General features: G+C 43.4%; 1 protein-coding gene across 3 annotated transcripts in view; it reads right to left on the bottom strand.

Moving 5' to 3' along the window:
• Positions 1-15460, bottom strand: part of LOC131049864 (uncharacterized) — a 268522-nt gene that overhangs the window by 183926 nt on the left and 69136 nt on the right. The window lies entirely within an intron of this gene.

Genomic DNA, 15460 nt, shown 5'->3' with positions numbered 1-15460 from the left:
CTTGGCCAATACTCTGTTAAGCCTCAGAAAAGTTATTAATGGTTTTTTCGTATTTTTTATTGTTTTTTCAATTTTTTTCTTCTTTTTATTAAAAGACTCAGCAAGTACTAGCAGAGACTACCTGGACTCATGACTGACTAGTCGCCAATACATGCCTAGTCTCAATGCTATGGTTTTAACTTTTAGGTAACAAACCTACTAGTCCAAGCACAGGTGCACCTTTTCTGAAGTGATAAAAGTAAAGTTTCTCATCTTATCACTATATTTTGATACAATTTGTTTGTTGAATCTTTCATTGCAAAGTAGAGTTTCTCATCTTATCACTATATTTTGATACAATTTGTTTGTTGAATCTTTCATTGCTAACTAAAGATAACAACTGCAACTATCATATAGAAGTAGCTTCTGCTGCTCTATTTGATAATTAAAGATAAGTGACACCCACAAAAGGAAAGCATTACAACGCAATTAACCTTCATGATAAATTCTCTGTCTCTCAACTGAGAAGATGTCTGGTCTACATCGACTTTCAAAATAGAAATCAGATTTACATCAGTGTCATTTTAATGATTCTTGCTCCACACTTGGACTGATCTTTAGATTCTCAGTATGACTTGTCTTTCTCATCAGATAGTGTATTGCCCCTGATCTAATTTCTATAGATCAATGGTCAAACTTTGTAAATTATGCAGGGGCATCCATGTGTAGGAGGGGAATTGCAAGTTTGAAATTTCAATTTCCTTCTAGCAGGCAATAGACCTTGGGTGCTTATGCCTTCCGACCAGCTCATTAAAGACTCCCAAAATGGTAGTAGTGAGATTGGGAGTGGTTTTGAATTTTTGACTGATTTTGAACCATAGCTTAGACATCCTCCCAACCCATGCACAAAATGGAAGGGCATCGGTCATTTAAAAGACCAGTGGCAGATTATAACTGACACTTTTTGGCTGTGTTACCGGGTTCGCCTGTTTTGGTCCACACACCCGAACCAGGTTCGCCCGGGTTCGGGTTTGCGTGGGTTTCACCTTGGGTACATCCTAGGTACATAACCAAGCATTTGGGTTCGCCAGATACAAACCCAGGCACAAACCCGATTGTATCCAAAGGTGCTGAGCACCAAAACATAACAAAAACAGACATTTTTTGACCTTTTTTTGAAATTAAAAACCCTAAAAGCACCCCTTCTGTCGTTGAGTTTTCATCACGCATTGATCAATGATGAAGTAGCATACTATTAAATGTGTTTAGTTTTATAATTCTGAATTTTTTTTAAAATTTTTACATATAATACATAGATACATACATACAAATATATATATATATATATATGGACGAACCTGAACCACGAACCCAAACCCACGAACCAGGTTCGCTCGAGCCTGAGCCCGAACCCGAACCGATAACTTAGCATTTTTGTTAATAGATAGAGAAGGAATGAAGCATCGCAGGTGGTGGCAGTCACGTGATGGACTTCCCAATTTCATGTGTGATGACTACAGAGAAGAGCAACGCACAAGGAGAGAGGAAGTAAGAAAGGCATCGTAGGGGGCTGCACGTGAATGAGGGAAGAGTGCCTAAGCAAATGGGAATAATGGGCATCGACCAAGGAGGCAAGATTGGGTGTGTGGATGTAATGTCCCTTCTAGGATTATTGGCTAGTAAGAGACAATTAGAGACAATTACTTCAAATCTTTAAACTCATTATAGATTATAATATCAGATTTAAATTATGAATTATATAATCAATAGTATGGACACAAATATATATAGATATTGATACTTTCAATGGCACATGCTCTTCCTAATTGATACAATATATGAATGCCAAGTAAATGGAATGTCTTATAAACTTTCCCTTTCACCAATGTTGATGAGGGATATCGATTGGATAGAAAGCTGTCTCTGATCTGACCTTTGAAGTATATGCTGTTTGTAATCTTCCAACCTGCAACTTGACCCAATTGCTCTCTCAAATATGATGATAGAACTATACAATGAACTCCAAGATATACCCAACAAGATATACTGGACTGAAGGTATTGCTAGGAGCAAATACATTTGCTATATCTGATATGACAATGCAGTCATGCAAAATATGGTGTAATCGCTTATGAACGATGTTGCTCTTTCAGATTCGAATTTATGTGTTTGCAACTTGAGGGGCTGCTTCTGATTTGGAATCGATTTGGATTGTGCACCCGATATTGTGCCTACAGCATTTGCTCAATAAGAGCTATCCAAACTGGATAAGAAATAAGATATAAACTCCACGATGTCTCATGAAGTGAGATTAAGTATTGTTGTGACGTTTTCACACATCAGCCCATTGCAAATGGGGGACCTGTTGTGACCTTTTCACACATCGTGTAATGTCCCCACTTTGAAATATAATTTAATAATAAATAATTATAATAATATTAAAATACAAAAGAATAAGAAAAAAAATTTAAATTAAAATATAAAATAATATAGTTAAATATAATTAAAATTTAATTAAGTTAATGAATGGTCAAAAGACATGAAATGAAAAGTTGTGACTCCCTCAAACATGAGATATAAAAGGGAGAAGAGAACCTCATTTGAGGGGGATAATTTTGGGAATCAGAAGTGTAGACTAGATATGGTTTAAATAAGAAGTGCAGAACTGATTGTGAAAGGTTGTGCCCCTTTCAAAGGACAGAAATAATAAAGAGTCGCACTCTTTTAAAGGGTACTAAGGGTGAAGGGTGTGTCTCTTGCCAAAGGGCATACATGATGAAGAGGTGTGACTCTCCCTCACATTGGAGGATATAAAGTGGAGAAGTTTTCATTTGAGAAGTAGGGATCCATAGAATAGAAAAAAATATATGAAGCATTAGAAGCAGATTTAGGAGCAGACCTAAGTCAGAATTATAAGGAAATCTGGAAGAATGATATGAACATTTATCAAAGAGATCAGAACACAAATACAAATCTGCGAACAGTAATAAAGCTGGCATCGAAGGAAGAGAAGAGGAAATATTAAATCAATAACCAAAGAATCAGACTTGATAGAATAGAAAGGATTCTCTCACTCTCTCACACACACATATATATCTCTGAGTATAGGCAGCAGATCAAATTGATATAAACAGCAGACCTGTACATTTAAAGAGTGAAACAACATCAAACTAAATCTGTCCAAATTAGCACAACAGACTGAAAATAGACAACCTGCAATAATTCTACAAGTATATTGGGCAAAATTTAGTGTCCTCCCAAAAGGGGACATTACACATCGCCCCATTGCAAACGGGGACCCCCTCTTCTCCTGCTTTCCGCGTTGCTTAGTTTAGGGTTTTGGCAGCATAGTGGGCAATTGAGTTTCTCGTGCCCGAGTCTCGGAATTTTGATCATGCCTATTGTCCTTTAGGGTTTTTTTGAATTTATAGGATCAAGCACGTAAAGTTGAGATTTTAAATTATCCTAATTTTGTCTAAGTGTAGACCTTTTGAGCGTTAACATGTTTTGAACGTCCACGTCGGTGATTTTAAAGTGCTAAAGTGTTTTAGGACCTTTTGGAGTTGTTTTCTCGCTCCTAGGAAGATATTCAAGTTGATTTTGCACTTTATCCCGATAGGTTTCTTTTTGTTTCGCTCAAATTTTTGGTAAATTTGCCCAAGTCCAGATGAGTTTTATTGAGTTTTGAAGTTTCGTAGTGATTTTGAGTGGAAAAATCATCATTTTCCGGATGAAAATCCATATTCTAAGGGTTAAAAGGTCAAAATTCTACACAAGAGGTGCTTTTCCCCTCATATTCCAAACTACCCATGATTTTCCCCCACTCAAAATCCAAACTGGACATGGACTTCCCCTAGAATCCAGACATGCCTTGTTTTTCCCCCATTCAGATTCCCTACTAGGATCGATTTTCCCCCATAATGCTTTAATTTTGACTAAGTGTTGGGATTTTTTCCTGACTGCCTTCATTTTTCCACTGGGAGTATGGATAAGGTTGCACATGACTTTTGTGATAATTCCTAACATGGATCAATTTTCCACCAGGACATTTTGCGACGAGTTTTTGCGGATTTTTATGCGGATATTCATTCCAAACCTTAGGCGATTTTCCACTGAGAGTTATTTTGATGATTTTGTGTCCGGATGAATGTCCAGACAGGGATCGATTTTCCCCTAGACCCATTTTTGTGCAAGTTGGTGAAATTTTGATAGGGATTTTTATCCCTACCTGGATCGATTTTCCCCAAAGGGGATATTTTAATGATTTTTTATGATTTTTGTTGGAATTTTTATCCCAAGTTAAATCGATTTTCCCCATTGGTCATTTTTTATTTAAATTTTGAAATATTTTAAATGAAATGACCCACATTTAATTGTTTTTAATAAAATGCAACGATTATTAAAAAATAAAAAATAAAACAATTAATAAATGATTTGCAATGAACATTAAACGAATTTTACCTTCTAGAAGCAAATTGATTTTTTGCTAGGCAAGTATAAGAACAAGTTTTTAATCCCACATTGCTTGTGTGGTGAAAGTTGATGGTGAAAGCAAGTTTAAAAGGAGAGATCCCAACATTATTATATCATTATATTTGCCCAGTATGTGATTGCAAAGGGCCATTTTTCCTCCAGCGGCCAATTTTTAATGAAGTGTCAAGTTGACACCTTGGGTTGAAGATTGTTGTGTTGCTCATTTTTCTTCATTTCCAGCCCAAGGCGATTTTTATTTGCTGCCATTGGAGTGTTTGTCACAGATTTTTCAGACTTGGGCAATTTTTGTGAGGGTGACAATTTTCCAGAGGAGGGCGATTTTGTGTTTGGTAGGTTATACCTCCAATTTTGGGTGATATTCCTCCTTGGTGTGTGTCGCCATTGTTGCAAGCTTGCTGATATTTGTTCTCAGGGCTGATATATCCACCATTGCTGAAGATTTTTACCCCCATTGCTGGCTGGAAGTTCGATTTTCAGAAATATACTTTATTCCCAGCCCATTTGTGCCTAAGGCGATTTTGTCCGAAGGCTGATTGGAGACATTTTCAGTCAATTTTCAGAACTATTTTCAGTTGTTACAGGTCTGAAACTTCATTGGTAGGCAGTTGTCCTCAGAAAATCTTCATTTCTAGCCACCTACCCACTTTGGCGATTTTGCTTGGAGCTCATTTCTTTGTCTTTTTTTTATCATTTTCAAGGATTTTTACTACTTTGCAAGGTGCTGGTAAGTCTGAAACAATTCATTTTCAGACTTGTCCTCAGAAAACTTTATTTTTACCAGCCATACTTATATTCCTGGATATGATTGTTTTCACTATTGAGGTTGATTTTCATCAAGTTTGTGCACATTTGGATGATTGCAACATGTTTTTAGAGATTAATTTGTGAAGTTGCAAGTTGTCTTCAGATTTGCTGGCAGCCATTGTTGATTTCGGAAGGTGTCTTCAGACATAATTTTGTGTGAAAACACAACCTTTCACACCTTTCCTTAGTCATTGTTTGATCCGGTATACTCCTTTGCACTCTATTTTGGATAAATTTTGTAGGTATAAGGGGGTGTTTTCAGACTTTAGTCTGAAAATTGTTAATTTCAATGAACTTAATAAGGGTTTAATACCCTAACCTTGTCACATTTTTGGATTCAATTGTTAAAATCTATTGAAAATGTGGATCATTTTCCTGATTTCCATACCCAAATTAGTCTAAATCATTAGGAAATCAGAAGTTTTGTAAGGAATATTTTCCTAAGTTCTAACTTCTAGCTTCGTACAGGTACGATGTCGAAGTCTAGACTCAAGGAAAGGAGAGAGCAACAGAAGATAGTTGAGACAGGATTCTATCCAGAATCCAAGATGTCATCCAGATGGGAGGTTACAGACATGAACATGCATTTCCTGAACATGAGCCAGATGCGAAAGCGTATGTTCGTAATTGGGAGTCAAATTCCTTCCCCAGCTTATGTGAACATTATGAAGAGTAGCATTTATCAGGCCATTGGATTTCCGCAATCCATACAGTGTAGTGAGCTTATCCTGGAGTGTACACGATGTTATGATCCTCGCTCCCGAATGATCAAGACTCCTAAGGGTGCCATCATTGCCTACCTTGCTGAGGATGCGATTGCTGAGGTATTTGGAATTTCACAAGGAGTGGACATGAAAGATATAACTAAGGATGAATATGAAGACCAATTTAAGAAGAAGATGGATGCATGCAAGACCGTAGTAAACAAGGAGTGGATGATCGAGCCTAAGACTCATCATTCCAAGGCTCCCAAGACACTCATGTGCACAGACTTCAAAGAGGAATATAGCGATTTAGTATTCCTGCTTAACCAAGTGATGGAGATGTCGCAAGGTGCAATATACGATAGATGGATGTTCTATTTCATCCAGGATTGTCTAAAAGGAACATTGATAAATTGGTCTAGAATCATAAGTGACAATCTGAATTTTCAGCTGAGGAATGTGGAGCAGTCCAGGTCATTCGCCATCACTTCCTATTTGGTGTACCTGCTTGCACAATTTGTTACTTACAAGGGATTGATATGCAGAGATGAAGTCGGGAATGGACAAGGACAATTAAGGAGTTATGTATGCTATCCACAACTGAACATGTATCAAATTGAAGATTATAAGAGAGTGAATAATATATTCACAATGTACATAACGCGAATGTTGCAAGATGGAGTCCACAGGAGGTTGTCCAAGTAGGCAACAGAGTTGATAGAGAAATATGGATCGTGGTATATACAGTTTCCCACTTTCACATACCTTAGGATTCATGGGTTTCAATCCGAACCCTACAGGCTTCCTAGGTATCCTTTTGACAGAGCGATCTTGTTGGAAGTGGTGAGACAACTTTTGGAGTTTGATTCTATCTAGAAGGAAAGCACAGAACGGGCATGTCATTTCCTATTTCAGTTGGGAAGACATTGGAGGTTTGTCAGTCCGCCTTAGGAGCTAGCACGGCAAGTGAGGAACTTGCATTCTATCGATTTGCAACATACAAGAGACGAGGAAGATTTGATCCAGATAAGAAAGTTGGAAGGATCAGGGGAGAAAAGTTCATCCACAAGGTAGACATAGAAGATTATTGAGCCAACCTGATGGACGAGCAGGCAGTAAAGAGAAGAATCTGGTCCAGAATGTCAGTGGATTTCATGAGTAAGTGTGGACTTTTTCTCATTCTTGACCAAGTGTTAGATGACAAGGATCATACGCAACCACAATATGAAAATGAAATGAAGGCGGCGATTCTATTGCCTAATGGTCAGAATCAGAAGAAATAGATTTGAATGTATTGATGAGAGAGGTCTTGAGTTTCTCCCGAGCATGGGTGGATATTAAGATGAACAAGTTAGTTGATATGAGTGTTACCTTCGCTTATGAAAAGATGAAATCGGAGGAATCCTCTTCCGAAGATGATTAGAGGACTCTCAGTGATATCAGGATTCATGCAGATGAGGAGAGCCAAGCTCCCAAGAGAAAGAAGAACAGACCAGGAGAAGTCAAGGCTAGAGGGAAGAAGATTGAGGAGGTCAAGAAGAAGAAGCAAAAGACTATCATTCCTTCGCCTATCATTACTTCACCACCCCTCAGTGTCTCATCAATCAAGGAAGTTGAAATGCCAGAACAAAACAAGGGAACTAAGCAATGTTCCAACACAGTGCCAGAGAATATTCAGGATTTACATGCCACAGCGACATTTGCTCCACCTAATGAGGATGATGATCAGCTGGGATCCTCTACTGTCCTTTTGGAGGTTAGTTTGGGAAAAAATGTATGTGATTTGACTAGGAATGATCCTGATAATGATGATATGTTATCTCAGCATTAAGAGAGCTTAATCGAGAGATGTGTCTCGATGATGCTATGGAGATGGCCGCTATTCCTGATTGGTTGATGAGGAGTATGGAGAAAAGGAAGAAAATTATAAAGGAACGGCCTATTGATGACATTGATGACTACTTAGCTAGGAGCAATAAGGAGAAAGAGCCTAAGAGAGCTGAGATTTTGTTACACATAGCTAGAGATGAGACAGGAATGCGGATTGCGCAAATGGTTGTTCCTATTGCAGGTGTGACGGCAGACATTGCTACTCCTGTTAGCGGCAATATTGTAAACAAATAAAACTAGTTAATTAAGTTGTAAGTTGTAATTATCTTGGTTAGGGGCAACCGAGGGGTGGCAGTTGCGGTGCGGCGGTTGGCGCTCGCACCCCCTCGACATCTTTATATACTTCCAAATGTAACTTGTGAAGAATTATTATGAATGGAATAACATTTCTTATATTGCATCTGATATCTATGGCATTATTATTCTGCATTACGTGCTTTATCTGTATACTTTGAGTTATTCACCCGAGAGGGTAAACATTTGGCGCCGCTGCCTAGACGTACTCGGGAACGGAAGACGCGGATGGCGCACGGACACGATGGGCCTACCCGTTGGTGAGATAAACCCAGAGGCCGACGACGCGCAAACAGAGCTCTACAACGGGGAAGACACTGCAACGAGGGAATTTTCAATTCTGCTCCAGGTAGCCATCAAGACCTACGTCTGACGAGAGGCCACGGAGGCGGAAATCCCACCAAGTGCCATGTGGACAGCGATGGAGGTTAGCCCGGCAGTAAATCGGTTGATGAACCATCTTCCTCGGCTGCTTGCACAGGCATCGCTGGCACAGCAAGCTCGCCTAGAGGAGATTGCCCAGGAAGAGCAACGCCAACAAATTCTTCAACAATACGAAGAAAGCAGCCGTCAGGAAGCGGAGCGGGATGGCACAAGGCCAGGAAGGAATTGAACCCTGAATCCCATCGGGATAAAGGACTATCCTATATTTAAATAAAAGTGTCATAATATTGACACGAGTTGTATTGACGAAATGAATTAATAAAGGCGTGTTCTGGTTTATGTGTTGTGAATTATGGAAATGTATGGGAATTAATGCCCAGCCTATTAAATAAAGATAGAAATAAGAAAGCAAAAACGGACGAGTGGGAGGCCGCGCAGAGGGCCTTGATTCTGGAACAGCAAGTAGAACGTAGACACCGAAGGACGACCTGCCGAAGGGTGGCCCGAAGGGAACCAAGGAGGTGTCACGGAGGGTGCAGAAGCCGAGGGAAATTTCTACGCGTCGCCAGAACACCGTAGGGTGTGGAGCCACGAAGAGTTTCTAGAGGAAACAAGGTTATGGCAGGATCTAGTTGAAGAGACTCGGGATCAGTTTAGAAACTTATCCCTTACGCCACGAAGTGAGGATCACCAAAGGGAGCCAGGAGTGGGTGTGGGTGAGAACGGAGGGGAGGACAACCGTACAGTTGTTGGTGCCACATACGACAGGCAAAACACCGTACCTCCAGTCACCCACGCAGGACACACCACCGGCGCCGGAGGGAGCGGCGCACAGACACAACCACAGCCACCTCCAGGAAGACGACCCCCCTCGATGGCAGGCAAATAGAAGTTGCCTAAATTCAATGGAGATGGCAACAATGACCCCGTACGGCACTGTCGTACATGTGAGACAATATGGTCAGCCAACAGGGTAGTTGACAAAGTGGATTGGGTGGTGCAGTTCCCTGCCACCCTAAGAGGAGTAGCCATTGATTGGTACTCTGATGTGGACAAAACAAAGGTGGGAACATGGGATGACCTACAGAAAGCTTTTGAGAAGGAATTTCGACTCCTTCAAGATGATAATGAGATCGTGGCGGAAATACTAAGTACAAAGCAGGGAAAGCACGGAACAGTGCAAACATACAGCCGACGATTAAAGGAATTACTGGGGAAGATGGAGAACCAGCCGGCAGACGGACTAAAGAAGAGATGGTTCGTGGAAGGATTGCGGTCATCCTTGCGGAGGAAGATGAAAATTGTACCGCCCACTTCATACAATGACGCATACATCCGCGCAATGGATTTGGAAAGTGAAGACAAAACATCGCGAAAGAAAAAGGGCAAGTCCTCTAGAGAAGAGGAGTCCTCGGGAGAAAGTAGTAGTGACGAATCATCAAGTAAGAAGGTGCAAGCTCTTCAAAAGGATATGCATCGTATGTTGAAGGAATTTAAGAACATGAAAGGAAGCACGAGCAAAAACGAAGACGTGTGGTGCACTGATTGTAAGGAAGAAGGCCACACAAAGGGCATCTGCCTGAAGAGGGCATTTTGCGAAATTTGCCAGATGTTGGGACACCCCGTCAAAGAATGCCCCTACAACATGAAAACAAAAGGGAACCAAGTAATCTTCACCCAAGAGCAACCCTCACTGTCAGCAGGCTCCGCCCAGCCGCAAGCCGACACCACTGCATCATCCGGTGGTTACAGAGGTAACCGAAGAGGAGGGAGAGGCAACAACAATATGACGCTAAGGAGCGGCCAATAATCCAATGTCGGGCCTGCAACCAATGGGGGCACTTCGCTCGAAAGTGCCAGAATACTGAAACCCCCCAGAGCCTGTGTAGATGGTGCGGCCTCAAGGATCACGATGACACAAAATGCCCTAAACAGGGGGTCAATCTCCTCAATATTGAGAAGACGAGCGAAGTGTTGGCGATCACTCGCGCGCAGGCGAAGAAGGCAACGTATCCCGACCCCCGCACAGAGAAGGAGAGATTGCGAGAGGCGAAGGCCGACATTGAACGGGAGATGGCGGCAGAGGGACGGAAGAACACGGAGCCGATGAGTCCCTCAACCCACCTGAAAGCGGAGAAGAATATTATTGGGCAAGTTTTGCAGATGGAAGTACCGATAAAGGTAAAAGACCTTCTAGATTCCATGCCACATCTGAGGACTGCCATCCTCAACAATGTGTTAAGCACCGCACACGTACCTTCGAATGCACCACAGGTGGAGATTCCCGCCAGCCCTTCGACTGACCCGATGTTACTAACCTTGAACAGTGGTAGACACCCAGATGTGGTAGAAATGGGCATCCTGGGAACCGTTCTAAAGGACACCATTGTGGATGGAGGTGTTGGGGTGAATGTACTACCAGAAGAGACATGGAAGAGGCTGGAGAAACCCACCCTGTGGCCATCCACATTTAATCTGGTAGGAGCCGACCAAAACGGCATCAAGCCACTCGGCATATTGATGGCTCAGCAAGTGACAATTGGTACGCAGCCTTTCCGATTAGATTTTGTAGTTATTCCCTTGAAAAAGAAGGGCTATGACGCCATCCTAGGGAGAGGGTGGTTGATCACCGAAAGGGTAAATCACAACTAGAAGAAAAATACACTTTCCATGGAGAAGGGAGGGCGGAAATATACCATTGACCTACTAACCCAAGATGTCGGCGAAGAGCTCGCCTCTTCCGACTTGGACTCAAAGGACTCTTATAAAGGGGAAGGGGGTCCCGACGAAAGCAAGGGCAAGAACGCGATGGAGCCGAACAGTGAAGGGGTGCTCGATCAGGAGGGATGTTCTGAAGATGAGGTATGCTCACTCAACGGGCTCTTCCATTGGCAAATGGAGGACTACAAACTTTTTCACTGCAACATGTTGGAGATAGAGGAGCCTGCCGATCCGGAGGTCTTCCCTGTGAAATACAGAGAATATAAGGAGGGGGAAGCCCGAGTGGACGAGGCACCCGCGCATCAGTTCAAGAAAGACAAGCCAATTCAATTTGAAGAGTCCAAGCTAAAGGCAACAAACCTGGGAAAGGAGGAAGACCCACGGAATATATTAGTCGGGGATGACTCGGATCCCATGCTGAAGACAGCAGCCTTCAAAATATTACTGGAGTTTAAAGACGTCTTCGCATGGACATATAAAGACTTGAAGGGAGTACCTCCCGAACTGTGCGTGCACCGCATCCCGTTGGTACCCAGAGCCCGCCCTGTACGAAAGAGACCGTAAAGGATGAACCGCAACTATGCAGCGCGGGTGAACGATGAGATCGAGAAAATGCTGGAGGCTGGTATCATTTTTAAAGTATAGACAAGCGAATGGGTGTCGCCCATAGTCATCTCACTAAAGGAGGCTAACCAAATAAGGATTTGTGTGGACTTTCGGTGTCTCAACGCAGTTACGATTAAAGACCCCTTCCCAATCCCGTTTATGGACAGCATACTGGAGGAGGTGGCCGGCCATGAGATGTACTCGTTTTTGGATGGATTTTCCGAATATAACCAGATCTCAATCGCCGAGGAAGATAAACTAAAGACCACCTTCGTGGTCGAAGATGGTGTCTATGCATACAACCAGATGCCATTCGGCCTATGCAATGCACCTGCAACATTCCAGCGAATTATACTACACATATTTGACAAGATGTCGGTAGGGAATTTTAAAGCCTTCCTCGATGACTGGTCCATCTATAGCAGGCAAGATACGCACTTGGTAGCCCTTAGAGAGTGCCTGGAAAGATGTCGAAGGGCAAGGCTGGCCCTTAATCCAAAAAAATGTCGATTTATGGTGCCACATGGCAAATTGCTTGGGCACATCGTATGCAAAGCAGGTCTGAAGACAGACCCAGACAAAATACGGGTGATCGTGGAGATGGAGCCTCCTATGGATGTCACTGGGGTAAAGTCCTTCCCGGGTCACATCGGCTACTATAGAAGATTCATAAAAAACTTTGCACAAATATCCCACCCCTTGGACAAGCTCACTCGCAAGGGTGTGTCGTAGACCTGGGGGACCCCGGAGAGTGAAGCATTTGAGGAATTAAAGACGAGGCTGGTAGCTGCTCCCATCCTCGCTTACCCTAACTGGGACAGGGAGTTCCATGTCCATGTGGATGCCTCAAACTTTGCGATCGGTGCCACACTGGCCCAACTGGGAGATCATGGGTTGGATCATCCCGTCTATTTTGCCAGTAGACTGTTATCTAAAGCGGAGAAGAATTACAGCACAATAGAACGGGAGGCATTGGGGATGATCTATGCGGTACAACAATTCAGACACTATCTGTTGGCGACACCGTTCACATTCTATGTGGACCATCAAGCCCTCATGTACTTGGTCAACAAGCCGATAATTCAGGGAAGGATTAGTCGATGGCTACTCTTGCTACAGGAGTTTATGTGCACAATAATTGTACGGCTAGGCAAAAGCCATGTCATTGCTGACCAACTGTCCTGGATCAAGTTCGGAGAGCTGCCAGAAGGGGTAAATGACGACTTTCCAGACGCCCACCTATTCAAGATCGCAGTACTACCACCATGGTATACTGCCATCGGGGAATATCTCTCCACCTTTGTATTCCCCCAAGGCATGTCATCGGGAGAGCGAAGAAAGCTTGTGTTGAGAAGCCGCACATTCCAACTGATTAATGGTTTATTGTATAAAATGGGGCCCGACGAGGTGCTACGTCGGTGTGTGATGGAGGAAGAGGTGCCAAGCATCCTCAGGGAAGCACATGAGGGGCTCGCATGAGGCCATATGGGACCGGACACTACGGCAAGGAAGGTATTGCTAGCAGGCCTCTGGTGGCCCACATTGTATAATGATGTGAGAGAATGGGTAGTAGGTTGTGATACCTACCAGACAGCGGGGAGGCCGCCGAAAAGGGACTTCATGCCCCTCAACCCTTCGCATGCTCAAGAATTATTCAAACGCTGGGGGCTAGATTTTATCGGCCCGCTCAAGGTGAGCCGCGCTCGGAGGTGTCGCTACATTGTGGTAGCTACGGAGTATTTAACCAAGTGGGTTGAAGCGCGAGCCCTACCAGACAACTCGGCGGTTAGTACAGCACAATTCATCTACGAGCAAATTATTACGTGGTATGGGATCCCTATGCAGTTGACAAGCGACAGAGGTGGACATTTTGTGAACCACGTGATTAAACTATTTACTACAGAATTCAAGATTTTTCATTCACTATCTAGCCCCTATTACCCACGAGCCAACGAACAGGCCAAGGCTACCAACAAGATTATTGTGAGCGTGATATACAAGTCGTGCGGTGTCGAGGGAGAAGACTGGGAAGAAAAGTTACCTTCAGTCTTGTGGGCCTACCGTACAACCTACAAGGTGACCACAGGCCAGACTCCATTCCAACTCATGTATGGGCAAGAAGTTGTGGTGCCAGCGGAATTCATGGTGCCAAGCCTTCGCATTGCAATAGAGAACAGACTCTAAGATATGGAGAGCCTGAGGGAGAGACTGTATGCTTTAAACAAGTTGGACGAAAAAAGAATGCTAGCACAATGGGCCACAGAGGCAGCCCAACAAAGACGGAAGGTCTGGCACGACAAGCATCTTCGGTGAATGAAGTTTACTCTTGGGCAGTTAGTGCTGAAATTCAATGGGACTAACGAAATAAAACCCGGTAAATTTAAAGTGCGATGGCTAGGGCCATTCAAGGTACGCGAGGTCAATGCCAACGAGGCGATCAAGTTGTGGACGCTCGACGGGAAAGAGATACCAAACGCCGTCAATGGGTCGAAATTAAAGGTCTACCACGAACGGAGGGAACCTGGACCCTCCAATCAGAATGTTTGACAGTTTAGACTTGGGGTACAATAAAAAAAATTTAAAAAAACGTACGATCGTATAGTTAACCATACGGTTGAAATTGCAAAAAAAAAAAAAAACACGGTGGGACCACCAGCGATGGAACCACCATGCAGTGGTAACACCGACGGTGGGACCACCGTGCGGTGGCAACACTGACGGTGGACCACCGGCGGTGGACACCACCGTGCGGTGGCAACACCGGCGATGGACACCACCGGCGGTGGACACACCGACGGTGGACCACCGGTGGTGGACACCCGCACATAAAAGCCCCGCACAAGCCCGCAAACACACACGCAGCCCGCACAAGTCCGCAAAAAAACAACACGCAGCCGCACAAGTCCGCTCCACCGAAAAACAAAAATAACACGCAACCCAGCATAGCAAGGAACCGCGCAAGGAAGCGAAGAGTAAGGCAAGGCAACGGCACAGCATTACCGTACGGTTACACCGTACAGCTACAGCATTCCAGGGAGGGAGAAAGAGGCACGTGTTTATTATTTTAATCCTTTTTTTTTTGTTTAAAAATAGAGGGCACAAACGACAAAGGAAGTATTATTTAATGGACGCAAGTGGGAAAAATTGGCAAAAGCAGTTACGGCAGTTACCTGGTGCAGTACCGTCAACCTCAGGGAACAAGAGTGTGGTCAGGACTTTGCCTTCGGGTGTAAAGGTAAGAGGCAGCATGGCGGACAGCAGCCAAAAGAAAGGGAAGAAGGTACGCTCCAAAGTGCAACAGACGCCAGCAAACAGTGACGTGACGATGGACACAATTACTTTTGAGGGTTTGACTGGCACAGATTGCAGGAGATGGTGGAATGATACCCCGAATGATGACCCTCTAAAGATGCAACTGCGACTTGCACAGGTACAGTGGGCCATCCAGATGCCGATTTTTTGCATCAAGGACTTCGAGGTGGTGTTGCGCGCCATGATTGGTACTTACGACTCGCACAGGCGGCAATCAATGTTTGATTATGACCACCAGCAGCTTACAATATCGTTTGCTTCGACCGAATTGA

Source organism: Cryptomeria japonica, chromosome 5 (genome assembly GCF_030272615.1).
Source record: "Cryptomeria japonica chromosome 5, Sugi_1.0, whole genome shotgun sequence".
Classification (NCBI taxonomy): Eukaryota; Viridiplantae; Streptophyta; class Pinopsida; order Cupressales; family Cupressaceae; genus Cryptomeria; species Cryptomeria japonica.
Note: the sequence above shows the minus strand (reverse complement) of the source record. Positions and strands in the feature narration are given on the sequence as shown.